Below are 13003 nucleotides of genomic sequence, written 5' to 3'. Positions count from 1 at the left end.
CTAAAGAGTGTGCAGAGAAAGAGGGACCCGGAGGTTCACATGTGCAGAGATCCTTGAAGGTAGCAGGACATAGTGAGAGAGTTGTTCGCAAAACATATGGTATCTTGGGCTTCATAAATAGGGACATTGCGTTTAGAAGCAGCCAAGTTATTCTGAATCTTGATAAAGCTCTGGTTCGAGAGACGGTGGCATAGTGGTAATGTCACTGGACTAGTGATCCAGAGACCTCAGCTACTGCCCTAGGGACGTGGGTTCAACTCCCACCACGGCAGCTGGTGGAATTTAAATTCCATTAATTAATAAATGCAATTAATTCATAAAGAAATCTGGAATTGAAAGCTAGTTTCAGTAATGGTGCCATGAAACCATCATCGATCGTCGTAAAAACCCGCCTGGTTCACTAATGTCCTCTAGGGAATGAAATCTGTTATTCTTAGCTGGTTGGGCATACAAGTGACTCCAGACCCACAGCAAGGGGTCTTAACTGCCCTCTGAAATGGCCTAGCACACCATTCAGTTGTCAAGAGCAATTAGGGATGGGCAACAAATGCTAGTCATACAAGGACTAAGGCAGATAGATTGAAGTTTTGGCAAGAGATGCAGGGGGGTGTGAGAAAGAGTTTTTTTTTTTACGCAGCAAGTGGTAACTACCTGAAACCTGCTGCCTACAAGGGTGGTGGAAGCGTAGATGATCAATGATTTCTAAAGGAAATTGGATGGGCACTTGAGGGAAATAAATGTGAAGAGCTACGGGGATAGAGCAGGGGAATGGGACAGACTGGATTGCTCTACAGAGAGCCAGCATGAATTCGATGAGCCAAATAGCCTCCTTCCGTGCCTTTAACGACTATGACTATATAACCAAGGAGAGGTTAATAAAAGGGAATACAAAGTGGTTAGGAAAGAAATAAGAAATAATTAGGAAGGTAGAGAAACAAATGATCCCATTAAGTCCACTAAGGGTTGCACATGATAAACTCAAGTACTGACAGTGAAGTGGCAGAAATATCACATCGTTACCTTGCCTCAATACATGCCAGAGAAGCGAACATAGGAGCAGGAGTAGGCCATTCGAGCCTGCTCCACCATTCAATACGATCATGGCTGAAATCAAATCTGAAACAGGCACTTCAAAATCCACACTGGGGTCAAGCAAGGCTGTGTGATAGCCCCCATACTATTTACAATCTACCTGACAGTGGCTGTTCACCTCATGAAAGATCAGCTACAATCTAGTGTGAGTATGAAAGACCATCTAGATGGAAAACTATCAGTCGCCTCCGTGCCAAAACTAAACTGACCACCATAGACATAGATGATCAACAGTTTGCGGATGACTGCAGTGTCGCTGCCCACTCTGCACCAGATTTGAAGCCGCTCACAAGCTCTTCAATTCTATAAGAGACTCGGCCTGTCCTTGAATGTTGCCAAAATAAAAATCGTATATCAACCCACACCTGGTAAGCCAAATATTCCACCTCCCATATATGTTGAAGAAAAGACTCTAGAATATAGAAACATACAAACATAGAAAAAAATAGGAGCAGGAGTAGGCCATTCGGCACTTCGAGCCTGCTCTGCCATTAAATACGATTATGGCTGATCATCCAAACTCAGTAACCTGTTCCCACTTTCTCCCCGTATCCTTTGATCCCATTAGCCCCAAGAACTCAATCTAAATCTTTCTTGAATATATTTAACGATTTGGTCTCAACTGCTTTCCATGGTAGAGAATTCCACAGGTTCACCACACGCTGGGTGAAGAAATCTCTCCTCATCTCAGTCCTAACTGCCTTACCCCTTTATCCTTAGACTGTGAACCCTGGTCCTGGACTCAGCCACCATCAGGAACATCCTTCCTGCATCTAGTCTGTCCAGTACTGTTAGAATTTTGTAGGTTTCTATGAGATCCCCTCTCGTTCTTCTAAACTCTAGAGAATACAAGCCTAATTGACCCAATCTCTCTTCATACGTCAGTCCTGCCATCCCAGGAATCAGTCTGGTGAACCTTCGCTGCACTGCCTCCATAGCAAGAACATCCTTCCTCAGATAAGGAGACCATAACTGCACACACTATTCCAGATGTGGTCTCACCAAGTCCTTGTACAATTGCAGCAAGACATCCCTGCCCCTGTACTCTAATCCTCTCGCTGTGAAGGCCAACATACCACTTGCATTCTTATTTGCCTGCTGCACCTGCATGCTTACTTTCAGTGACAGGTGCACAAGGATACCCAGGTCTCGCTGCACCTCCTCCTTTCCCAATCTATCATCATTAAGATAACCTGCCTGTTTTTGCCACCGAAGTGGATAACCTCACATTTATCTACATTATGCTGCATCTGCCATGTATTTGCCCACTCATGCAACCTGTCCAAATCACACTGGAGCTTCTCTGCATCCTCCTCACAGCCCACCCAGCTTTGTGTCGTCTGCAAACTTGGATATATTGCGTTTAATTCCCTCATCTATAATATATATTGTGAATAGTTGGGGTCCTAGCATTGATCCCTGCGGTAACCCACTAGTCACTGCCTGCCACTCGGAAAAAGACCAGTTTATTCCTACTCTTTGCTTTCTGTCTGCCAACCAGTTCTCTATCCATGTCAGTACCTTACCCCCAATTCCATGTGCTTTAATTTTGCACACTAATCTCTTATTTGGGACCTGATCGAAAGCCTTCTGAAAGTCGAAATAAACCACATCCACTGGTTCTCCCATATCTATTCTACTAGTTACATCCTCAAAAAATTCCAGTAGATTTGTCAAACATGATTTCCCTTTTGTAAATCCATGTCACTTTGTCCGATTTGGTCATTGTTTTCCAAGTGCTCTGCTATTACATCTTTTAAAATGGACTCTAGCATTTTTCCCACTATTGATGTCAGGCTAACCAGTCTATAATTCCCTGTTTCCTCTCAGACTCCTTTTTCAAATAGTGGGGTTACATTAGCTACCCTCCAATCCATTGGAACTGTTCCAGAGTCTATAGAATTTTGAAAAATGACCAGCAATGCATCTACTATTTCTAGGGCGACTTCCTTGAGTACTCTAGGATGTAGATGATCAGGCTCTGGAGATTTATCGGTCTTCAATCCCATCAATTTGCCTAACACCATTTCCCTAATAATACTGATTACATACAGTTACTCCTTCTCACTAGACCCTATGTTCCCCAACATTTCTGGGAGATAATTTGTGTCCTCCTTTGTGAAGACAGAACCAAATTATATATTTAATTGGTCTGCCATTTCTTAAACTCCCCCGTTTCTGACTGTAAGCGACCCACATTTGTCTTCACTAATCTATTTCTCTTCACATATCTATTGAAGTTTTTCCAGTCAGTTATTGTATACTCTGCAAGCTTACTTTCATACTCCATTTTCCCCTTATTAATCAATCCCTTTGTCCTCCTTTGCTGAATTCTAAACTGCTCCCAATCCTCAGGTTTGCTGCTTGTTCTGGCCATTTTATATTTCTCCTCTTTGGATCTAATACCTAATTTATTTTGTAAGCCATGGTTGAGCCACCCTTCCTGTTGCATTTTTGCAGCAGACAGGAATGAATAATTGTTGTAATTCATCCATGCACTCTTCAAATGCTAGCCATTGCCTATCGACTGTCAACCCTTTAAGTAACGCTCCCCATTCTATCATAGCCAACTCGCGCCTCATACCTTCATAGTTTCCTTTATTTAGATTCAGGACCCTAGTCTTGGAATCAACTCTCTCACTCTCCATCTTAATGAAGAATTCTTATCATGTTATGGTCGCTCTTCCCCAAGGGACCGCGCACAACAAGATTGTTACCTAATCCTTTCTCATTACACAATACCCAGTCTAGAATGGCCTGTTCTCTAGTTAGTTCCTCAACGTATTGGTCCAAAAAACCATCACGTACGCACTCCAGGAATTCCTCAACAGTATTATTGCTAACTTGGTTTGCCCAATCTATATGTAGATTAACGTCACCCATAATAACAGCAGCACCCTTATTGCATGCATCTCTAATTTCCTGTTTAAGCCATCCTCTACATCACCACTGCTGTTTGGGGGTTTATATCCAACCCTCACCAACGTTATCTGTCCCTTGGTGTTTCTTAACTCCACCCATACAGATTCCACATCAGGATTCTCTGAGCTAATATCCTTCCTCACTATTGTATTGAAATCCTCTTTTACTAACAACGCTACTCCACCTCCGTTCCTTTTTTGCCTGTCCTTCCTAAATATTGAAAACCCCTGGATGTTCAGTTCACATCCTTGCAGCCACGTTTCCGTAATCGCAACTATATCGTATCCATTTACATCTATTTGTGCGGTTAATTCACCTACCATATTGCAAAAACTCCGCACATTGAGACACAATGCCTTCAGGCTTGTCTTTTTAACATTCTTAGTCATCTTAGCATTATTTCACACTGTGGCTCTATTTGTATCTTGCCCTTGATTTCTATGCCTTCCACTTTTGTCTTTTTGTTTCCTCCTCCTCAGTCTCCCCTCTTGGGTTCCCAACATAAGAACAAACAAAGAACAAAGAACTGTACAGCACAGGAACAGGCCATTCGGCCCTCCAAGCTTGCGCCGATCTTGATGCCTGTCTAAATTAAAACCTTCTGCACTTCCGGGGACCGTATCCCTCTATTCCCATCCTATTCATGTATTTGTCAAGACGCCTCTTAAACGTCGCTATCGTACCTGCTTCCACCACCTCCCCCGGCAGCAAGTTCCAGCCACTCACCGCCCTCTGTGTAAAGAACTTGCCTCGCACATCCCCTCTAAACTTTGCCCCTCGCACCTTAAACCTATGTCCCCTAGTAACTGACTCTTCCACCCTGGGAAAAAGCTTCTGACTATCCACTCTGTCCATGCCGCTCATAACTTTGTAAACCTCTATCATGTCGCCCCTCCACCTCCGTCGTTCCAGTGAAAACAATCCGAGTTTATCCAACCTCTCCTCATAGCTAATGCCCTCCAGACCAGGCAACATCCTGATAAACCTCTTCTGTACCCTCTCCAAAGCCTCCACGCCCTTCTGGTACTGTGGCAACCAGAATTGAACGCAATATTCTAAGTGTGGCCTAACTAAAGTTCTGTACAGCTGCAGCATGACTTGCCAATTTTTATACTCTATGCCCTGACCTATGAAGGCAAGCCTGCCGGATGCCTTCTTGACTACCTTATCCACCTGCGATGCCACATTTAGTGACCTGTACGCCCAGATCTCTCTGCCTGTCAATACTCCTAAGGGTTCTGCCATTTACTGTATACATCCCACCTGCATTAGACCTTCCAAAATGTATTACCTCACATTTGTCCGGATTAAACTCCATCAGTCATTTCTCCGCCCAAGATTCCAACCTATCTATATCCTGCTGTATCCTCTGACAATCCGCATCTCCACCAACCTTTGTGTCGTCCGCAAACTTACTAATCAGACCAGCTACATTTTCCTCCAAATCATTTATATATACTTCAAAGAGCAAAGGTCCCAGCACAGATCCCTGCGGAACATCACTAGTCACATCCCTCCATTCAGAAAAGCACCCTTTCACTGCTACCCTCTGTCTTCTATGACAGAGCCAGTTCTGTATCCATCTTGCCAGCTCACCTCTGATCCCGTGAGACTTCACCTTCTGTACCAGTCTGCCATGAGGGACCTTGTCAAAGTCTTTACTGAAGTCCATATAGATAACATCCACTGCCCTTCCTTCATCAATCATCTTGGTCACTTCCTCAAAAAACTTGATCAAGTTAGAGAGACACGACCTCCCCTTCATAAAACCATGCTGCCTCTCGGTAATAAGTCCGATAATTTCCTATAATTTCCTGGATTATCCTTGCTACCCTTCTTAAACAAAGGAACATTGGCTATTCTCCAGTCCTCTGGGACCTCACCTGTAGCCAATGAGGATGCAAAGATTTCTGTCAAGGCCCCAGCAATTTCTTCCCTTGCCTCCCTCAGTATTCTAGGGTAGATCCCATCAGGCCCTGTGGACTTATCTACCTTAATGCTTTGCAAGACACCCAACACCTCCTCCTTTTTGATAATGAGATGACTGAGACTATCTGCACTCCCTTCCCTAGGCTCATCATCCACCAAGTCCTTCTCCTTGGTGAATACTGATGCAAAGTACTCATTTAGTACCTCGCCCATTTCCTCTGACTCCACACATAGATTCCCTTCTCTGTCCTCAAGTGGGCCAACCCTTTCCCTAGTTACCCTCTTGCTCTTTATATACGTATAAAAAGCCTTGGGATCTTCCTTAATCCTGTTTGCCAATGACTTTTCATGACCCCTTTTAGCCTTCCTGACTCCTTGCTTACGTTCCTTCCTACTGTCTTTATATTCCTCAAGGGATTAGTCTGTTCCTAGCCTTCCAGCCCTTACGAATGCTTCCTTTTTGACTAGGCTCACAATATCCCGCGTTGTCCAAAGTTCCCGAAACTTGCCAAACTTATGGAATTATGGTCACTGCTCCCGAAATGCTCCCCTACTGAAACTTAGACTACCTGGCCGGGCTCATTTCCCAATACCAGGTCCAGTACGGCCCCATCCCTAGTTGGACTATCTACATCTTGTTTCAAGAAGCCCTCCTGGATGCTCCTTCCAAATTCTGCCCCATCCAAGCCCCTAGCACTAAGTGAGTCCCAGTCAATATTGGGGAAGTTAAAATCACCCACCACCACAACCCTGTTACCTTTACATCTTTCCAAAATCTGTCTACATATCTGCTCCTCTACCTCCCGCTGGCTGTTGGGAGGCCTGTAGTAAACCCCCAACATCGTGACTGCACCCTTCCTATTCCTGAGCTCCACCATATTGCCTCGCTGCATGACCCCTCCGAGGTGTCCTCCGCAGTACAGCTGTGATCTTCTCCTGAACCAGTAATGCAACTCCCCCACCCCTTTTACATCCCCCTCTATCCCGCCTGAAGCTTCTAAATCCTGGAACATTTAGCTGCCAATCCTGTCCTTCCCTCAACCATGTCTCAGTAATAGCAACATCATAGTTCCAAGTACTAATCCAAGCTCTAAGTTCATCTGTTATACTTCTCACATTGAAACAAATGCACTTTAGACCACCAGTCCCGCTGTGCTCAGCAACATCTCCCTGCCTGCTCTTCCTCTTACTGACCTTATTTACTAGTTCCGCCTCATCGTGTACCACAACCTCTGGCTGTTCAGCCTCCCCCTTCAGAATGCCCCCTGTCCGTTCAGAGACATCCTTGACCCTGGCACCAGGGAGGCAACATACCATCCTGGAGTCTCTTTCACGTCCACAGAAGCACCTATCAGTGCCCCTGACTATAGAGTCCCCTATAACTATTGCTCTTCTGCGCTTTGTCCCTCCCTGCTGAGTAACAGTGCCAGCCGTGGTGCCACTGCTCTGACTGCTGCTGTTTTCCCCTGATCGGCCATCCCCCCCCAACAGTATCCAAAACGGTATACTTGTTAGAGAGGCGGATAGCCACAGGGGATTCCTGCACTGACTGCCTGCCCCTTCTAGCGGTCAGCCATCTATCTGCCTGCACCTTGGGTGTAACCACTTCTCTCAAACTCCTGTCGATGACGCTTTCTGCCACCTGTATGCTCCTAAGTGCATTCAGTTGCAGCTCGAACCGATCCATGCAGTCTGTGCGGAGCTGCAACTGGGCACGCTTCCTGCAGATGTAGTCGTCCGGAACGCTGGAAGCCTCACGGACCTCACACTTCTCACAGGTGAAGCACTTCACCCCTCTAACTGACATTTCTAGCACTAATTAATAAATGAATTTAAAATAAATACTTATTAAATCCTTACTAAATTGTTATAATTAACTATACGGTCCCTAGTGCTAGATTATTACTATAAATATTAAATGCTAACTAAATACAGTAATCTCCTCCCTCTGGTTTAGTTACTCTACTTATTAGTTAATTAGGGTTTTAATCAATTTTTATCAGTGTTTTATTTTCAAATTCAGTAAAAAAAATTCCCTACCAGCCAATCAGATCACAGCTTTCCTGTGACGTCACTTTCAGTTTTTTTTAACCAGAGGTTAGTAAACATGGTGGACATGACATAATATCTTTGCATCTCTTCTTCTAAAGACGATTAAAGCAGGGGGAGATATTGATAAACTAATCAAACTTTTAAAGGATTGCAATAACACATATTAAAGGTTCGGCAGAGATAGTAGAGGCACTACATTTTAAAAAATCCATTCGTAAGGGAATAGCGCCAGAGGAATGCCGAACACCTGATGTGATTCCTATATCCAAAGAAGAGAGACAGAACAAGTCCTGGGAACAACCGATCAATTAGTTTAATTGTTGGTGGTCGGAAAGGTAATGGATGCAATAGAAAAACTGTCTAGAAACTGAAAGAATAAGTAATCATCATGGATTCCAAAATGGGTCATGCTTGACCAATCTTCCTGAATTCTTTCAGGAGGTAATATAAAGGTAGATAAGGGTAATACAGTATAAGTAAAAAACCTTCAATAAAGTACCACATGACTAAGGTAAGGGGACAAAATTGGATAACAAGCTAACTACGAAACAGAAAACAGAGTGGGGTTGGGCAGGTGCGGTTAAAGGTGGTTACTAAGATTGGCAAATGGCGGGAAGTGGTGTTCCACGAGGATTGGTGCTGGGACCACCATTGTTCACCATTTACATAAACTATTTGGACTCAGGAATCCAAAGTACAATTTCAAAATATGTGGAGCATGCCAAATTGGGAGATTTATTTAATACGGAGGAGGACTGCAACATAATACAGAAAGGCATGAATAAACTTGAGGAAAGGACGTGTAATTGACAAATGAACTTCAATAATATATAGAATAGTCTGAGGTAATACATTTTGGTAGGAAGAATAAGGTAGCCACATACTCCTTGTAAAATCAGTGTCTCGATGAGGTACAGGTACACAGATCACAAATTCAATGACAAGTTCCTAAGACCATAAAAAAAGCGTCCAAAGCACTGGAGATTCATTTCTCAAGGATTAGAATTAAAAAATATAAGTTTTGTTAAACTTGCACAAACCTTACTTTGACCACACTTGGAGTACTGTAAACAGTGATGTCCATATTATAAAAAAAATAAAGGCACTGGAGAAGGTGCAAAAAAGATTTACTGCAATAATACCGGAACTGAAAGGTTGAAACTATCAGGAAAGATTAAGTAGGCTGGGACTCTCCTCTTTAAAAAAAAAAGAGAAAACTGAGGGATGACATGAGAGGGATCTCCAAAAGAGTTTGACAGGGTCGAAGTACAGGTTTCCACTTGCAGATGAAAACAAAACTGGAAGTCATAAAGATAGTATAATCGGGAATTTGGGAAAAACTCTTTACCCAGTGGAACCCACTACCACAAGGAGTGGTTCAGTTGAATAAAAAAGATACACTTAAGGGGAAGCTAGATCAGCACGAGAGACAGAGGAATAAGAGGGTATGCTGATAGGATTAGATGAAGAGGGGTGACAGCAGTGTGTTGAAGCATAAACACCAGCCTGGCTCTGCTCGGCCAAACTGTTTATTTTTGTGCTGTAAATACTTTACGAACATACTAATTAATACGCAACCAAATATCGCCACTGACTAGATCACAGTTCGGGGAAGCTCTTACTAAATGAGCATTTCACAGGACTCTCAATTCATGGAGCAGCAGCTTCTCCCCTCCCCAGGCATTCAGCATTTTCACAAAACCCACATTCTGTTACAATAAAGAACAGGACTGGGGTCCATTTCAGGCCATCACTGCTCTCAAGGCTCCAATTGCTGGCTGTTCTCTGGAACACAGTACAGGTGGCCACTTCATTTGTCAGCCCAGACTCGGAGTACTGGAGCCCTACCTTGTCCTCACCAAACATCCACACCTTCCAGGAGTCACAGAATGGTGATCACGAACAGGATCCCTGGCTGATTTACTTCTCCCTTCCCTAACCTTGAGGCTAACTATAGTACCAGTGCCCTTACTGTTGCCACAGTTGTGATCAAGGCTACTACTGAACAGACCAAGAATCAAGGCTTGAATCTTCTGATTTGTCCAGCTCAGTGCTGTATGAGTCACACGTGATACCTTTAGCTACAGACATCCAAGCAAGCGGGAGGGTTTCATTTATTTAAGTAAGCGTGCAAGAAATCACAGACCCAGTTTTTGACCTCCATAAACACTAAGCAGCTACAGGAGGAAAAGATCAGCACAGAAACTGATAACATAGAAAATAGGAGGAGTAGACCATTCGGCACTTCGAGCCTGCTCCGCCATTCATTATGATCCCTTTGATCCCTTTAAACTCAAGAGCTATATCTAACTCTTTCTTGAAAACATACAATGATTTGGCCTCAACTAATTTCTGTGGTAGCAAATTCCACAGGCTCACCACTCTCTGGGTGAAGAAATTTCTCCTCATCTCAGTCCTGAAAGCTTTACCCTGTATCCTTAGACTAAATCCCCTGGTTCTGGACTCACCCACCATTGGGATCATCCTTCCTGCATCTATGCTGTCAAGTCCTGTTAAAATTTTATAGATTTCTATGAGAACCCCCCTCACTCTTCTGAACTTCAGCAAATATAATCCTAACCGACTCAATCTCTCCTCATACATTAGTCCCACCATCCCAGGAATCAGTCTGGTAAACCTTCGCTGCACTCCCTCTATAGCAAGAACATCCTCCCTCAGATAAGGAGACCAAAACTGCACATAATATTCCAGGTGTGGCCTCACCAAGGCCCTGTATAATTGGAGCAAGACATCCCTGCTCCTGTACCCGAATCCTCTCGCTATGAAGGCCAATGTTCCATTTTTACCACCTGTTGCACCTGCATGCTTACCTTCAGCGTCTGGTGTACGAGAACACCAAGGACTCGCTGCATATTCCCCGCTCTCGGTTTATAGCTGTTCAGATAATAACCTGCTTTCCTGTTTTTGCTACCAAAGTGGATAACCTCACATTTATCCACATTATACTGCATCTGCCATGCATTTGCCCACTCACTCAACTTGTCCAAATCACCCTGAAGCTTCTCTGCATCCTATTCACAACTCACCCTCCCACCAGTTTTGTGTCATCTGCAAATTTGGAGATATTACATTTAGTTCCCTCATCTAAATATTAATGTATATTGTGAATAGCTGGGGTCCTAGCACCGATCCCTGCAGTACCCCACTAGTCACTGCCTGCCATTCAGAAAAAGACCCATTTGTCCCTACTCTTTGTTTCCTGTCCACCAACCAATTTTCTATCCATCGCAATACACTACCCCCAATCCCATGTGCTTTAATTTTACATGCTAATCTCTTATGTGGGACTTTGTTGAAAGCCTCCTAAAAATCCAAATAAACCACATCCACTGGCTCCCCCTCATCAACTCTACTCGTTACATCCTCGAAGAATTATAGTAGATTTGTCAAGCATGATTTCCCTTTCGTAAATCCATGCTGACTCTGTCCGATTCTACCACTGTTCTCCAAGTGCTCTGCTATAAAATCTTTGATAATGGACTCTAGAATTTTCCCCACTACCGACGTCAGGCAAACTGGTCTATAATTCCCTGCTTTCTCTCTACCTCCCTTTTTAAATAGTGGGCTTACATTAGCTACCCTCCAATCTGTAGGAACTGTTCCAGAGTCTATAGAATCTTGGATGACGACCACCAATGCATCCACTATTTCTAGGGCCACTTCCTCAAGTACTCTGGAATGCAGGCCATCAGGCCCTGGGGATTTATCGGCCTTCAATCCCATCAATTTCCCCAACACCATTTCTCTACTAATACTGATTTAGTTCAGTTCCTCTCTCTCACTAAGTCCTGTGTTCCCCAACATTTCTGGTATGATATTTGTGTCCTCCTTTGTGAAGACAGAACCAAAGTATGCATTTAGTTGGTCAGCCATTTAGTTGTTCCCCATAATAAATTCCTCTGTTTCTGGCTGTAAGGGATCTACATTTGTCTTCACCAATCTTTTTCTCTTCACATACCTATAGAAACTTTTACAGTCAGTTTTTATGTTCCCCGCAAGCTTGCTCTTGGACTCTATTTTCCCCTTCTTAATCAATCCCTTAATCCTCCTTTGCTGAATTCTAAACTGCTCCCAATCCTCAGGTCTGCTTTTCCTGGCAAACTTATATGCCTCTTCCTTGGATCTAATGCTATCTCTAACTTGCCTTGTAAGCCATGGTTTGGCTACCTTTCCCATTTTACTATTGCACCAGACAGGGATAAACAATTGTTGCAGTTCATCCATGCGCTCTTTAAATGTTTGCCATTGCCTATCCACCGTCATCCCTTGAAGTAACGTTTCCCAATCCGTCATGGCCAACTCGTGCCTCATACCTTCATAGTTTCCTTTACTAAGATTCAGGACCATAGTCTCAGAATCAACTACATCACTCTCCATCTTGATGAAGAATTCTTTCATATTATGCTCGCTCGTCCCCAAGGGGTTTGACACCGCTAGATTGTCAATTATTCCTCTCTCATTACACAACACCCGATCTAGGATGGCCTGTTCTCTAGTTGGTTCCTCAACATATTGGTCCAGGCAACCATCCCATTTACACTCCAAGAATCCCTCCTCTACGATATTGTGACTAATTTGATTTGCCCAATCTATATGCAGATTAAGGTCACCCATAATTACAGATGTTCCTTTATCGCATGCATCTCTATTTTCCTGTTTAATGCCATTCCCAACATCACCGCTACAGTGTGGGGATCTATATACAACACCCCCTAATGTTTTTTGCGCCTTAGTGTTTCTCAGCTCTACTCATACAGATTCCACATCATCAGAGCGAATATCTTTCCTCACTATTGCATTAATTTCTTCTTTAAGTAGCACTGCAACTCCACCGCCTTTTGCTTTTTGTCTATCCTTCCTAAATACTGAATATCGCTGGATGGTCACTTCCCATCCCTGGTCACCTTGCAGCCATGTCTCCATAATCCCGACTATATCATACCCGTTTACATCAATTCGTGCGATTAATTCATCCACTTTATTCCAA

At 43.6% G+C, this 13003-nt stretch overlaps 1 protein-coding gene across 1 annotated transcript in view; it reads right to left on the bottom strand.

Annotated features, from left to right (window-relative positions):
• The window catches only part of LOC137368865 (nipped-B-like protein), a 693066-nt gene that overhangs the window by 324696 nt on the left and 355367 nt on the right, over positions 1-13003 (bottom strand). The gene's annotated exons all lie outside the window — the stretch shown is intronic.

The sequence above is a fragment of the Heterodontus francisci genome, chromosome 4 (genome assembly GCF_036365525.1).
Source record: "Heterodontus francisci isolate sHetFra1 chromosome 4, sHetFra1.hap1, whole genome shotgun sequence".
NCBI classification, from domain to species: Eukaryota; Metazoa; Chordata; class Chondrichthyes; order Heterodontiformes; family Heterodontidae; genus Heterodontus; species Heterodontus francisci.
Note: the sequence above shows the minus strand (reverse complement) of the source record. Positions and strands in the feature narration are given on the sequence as shown.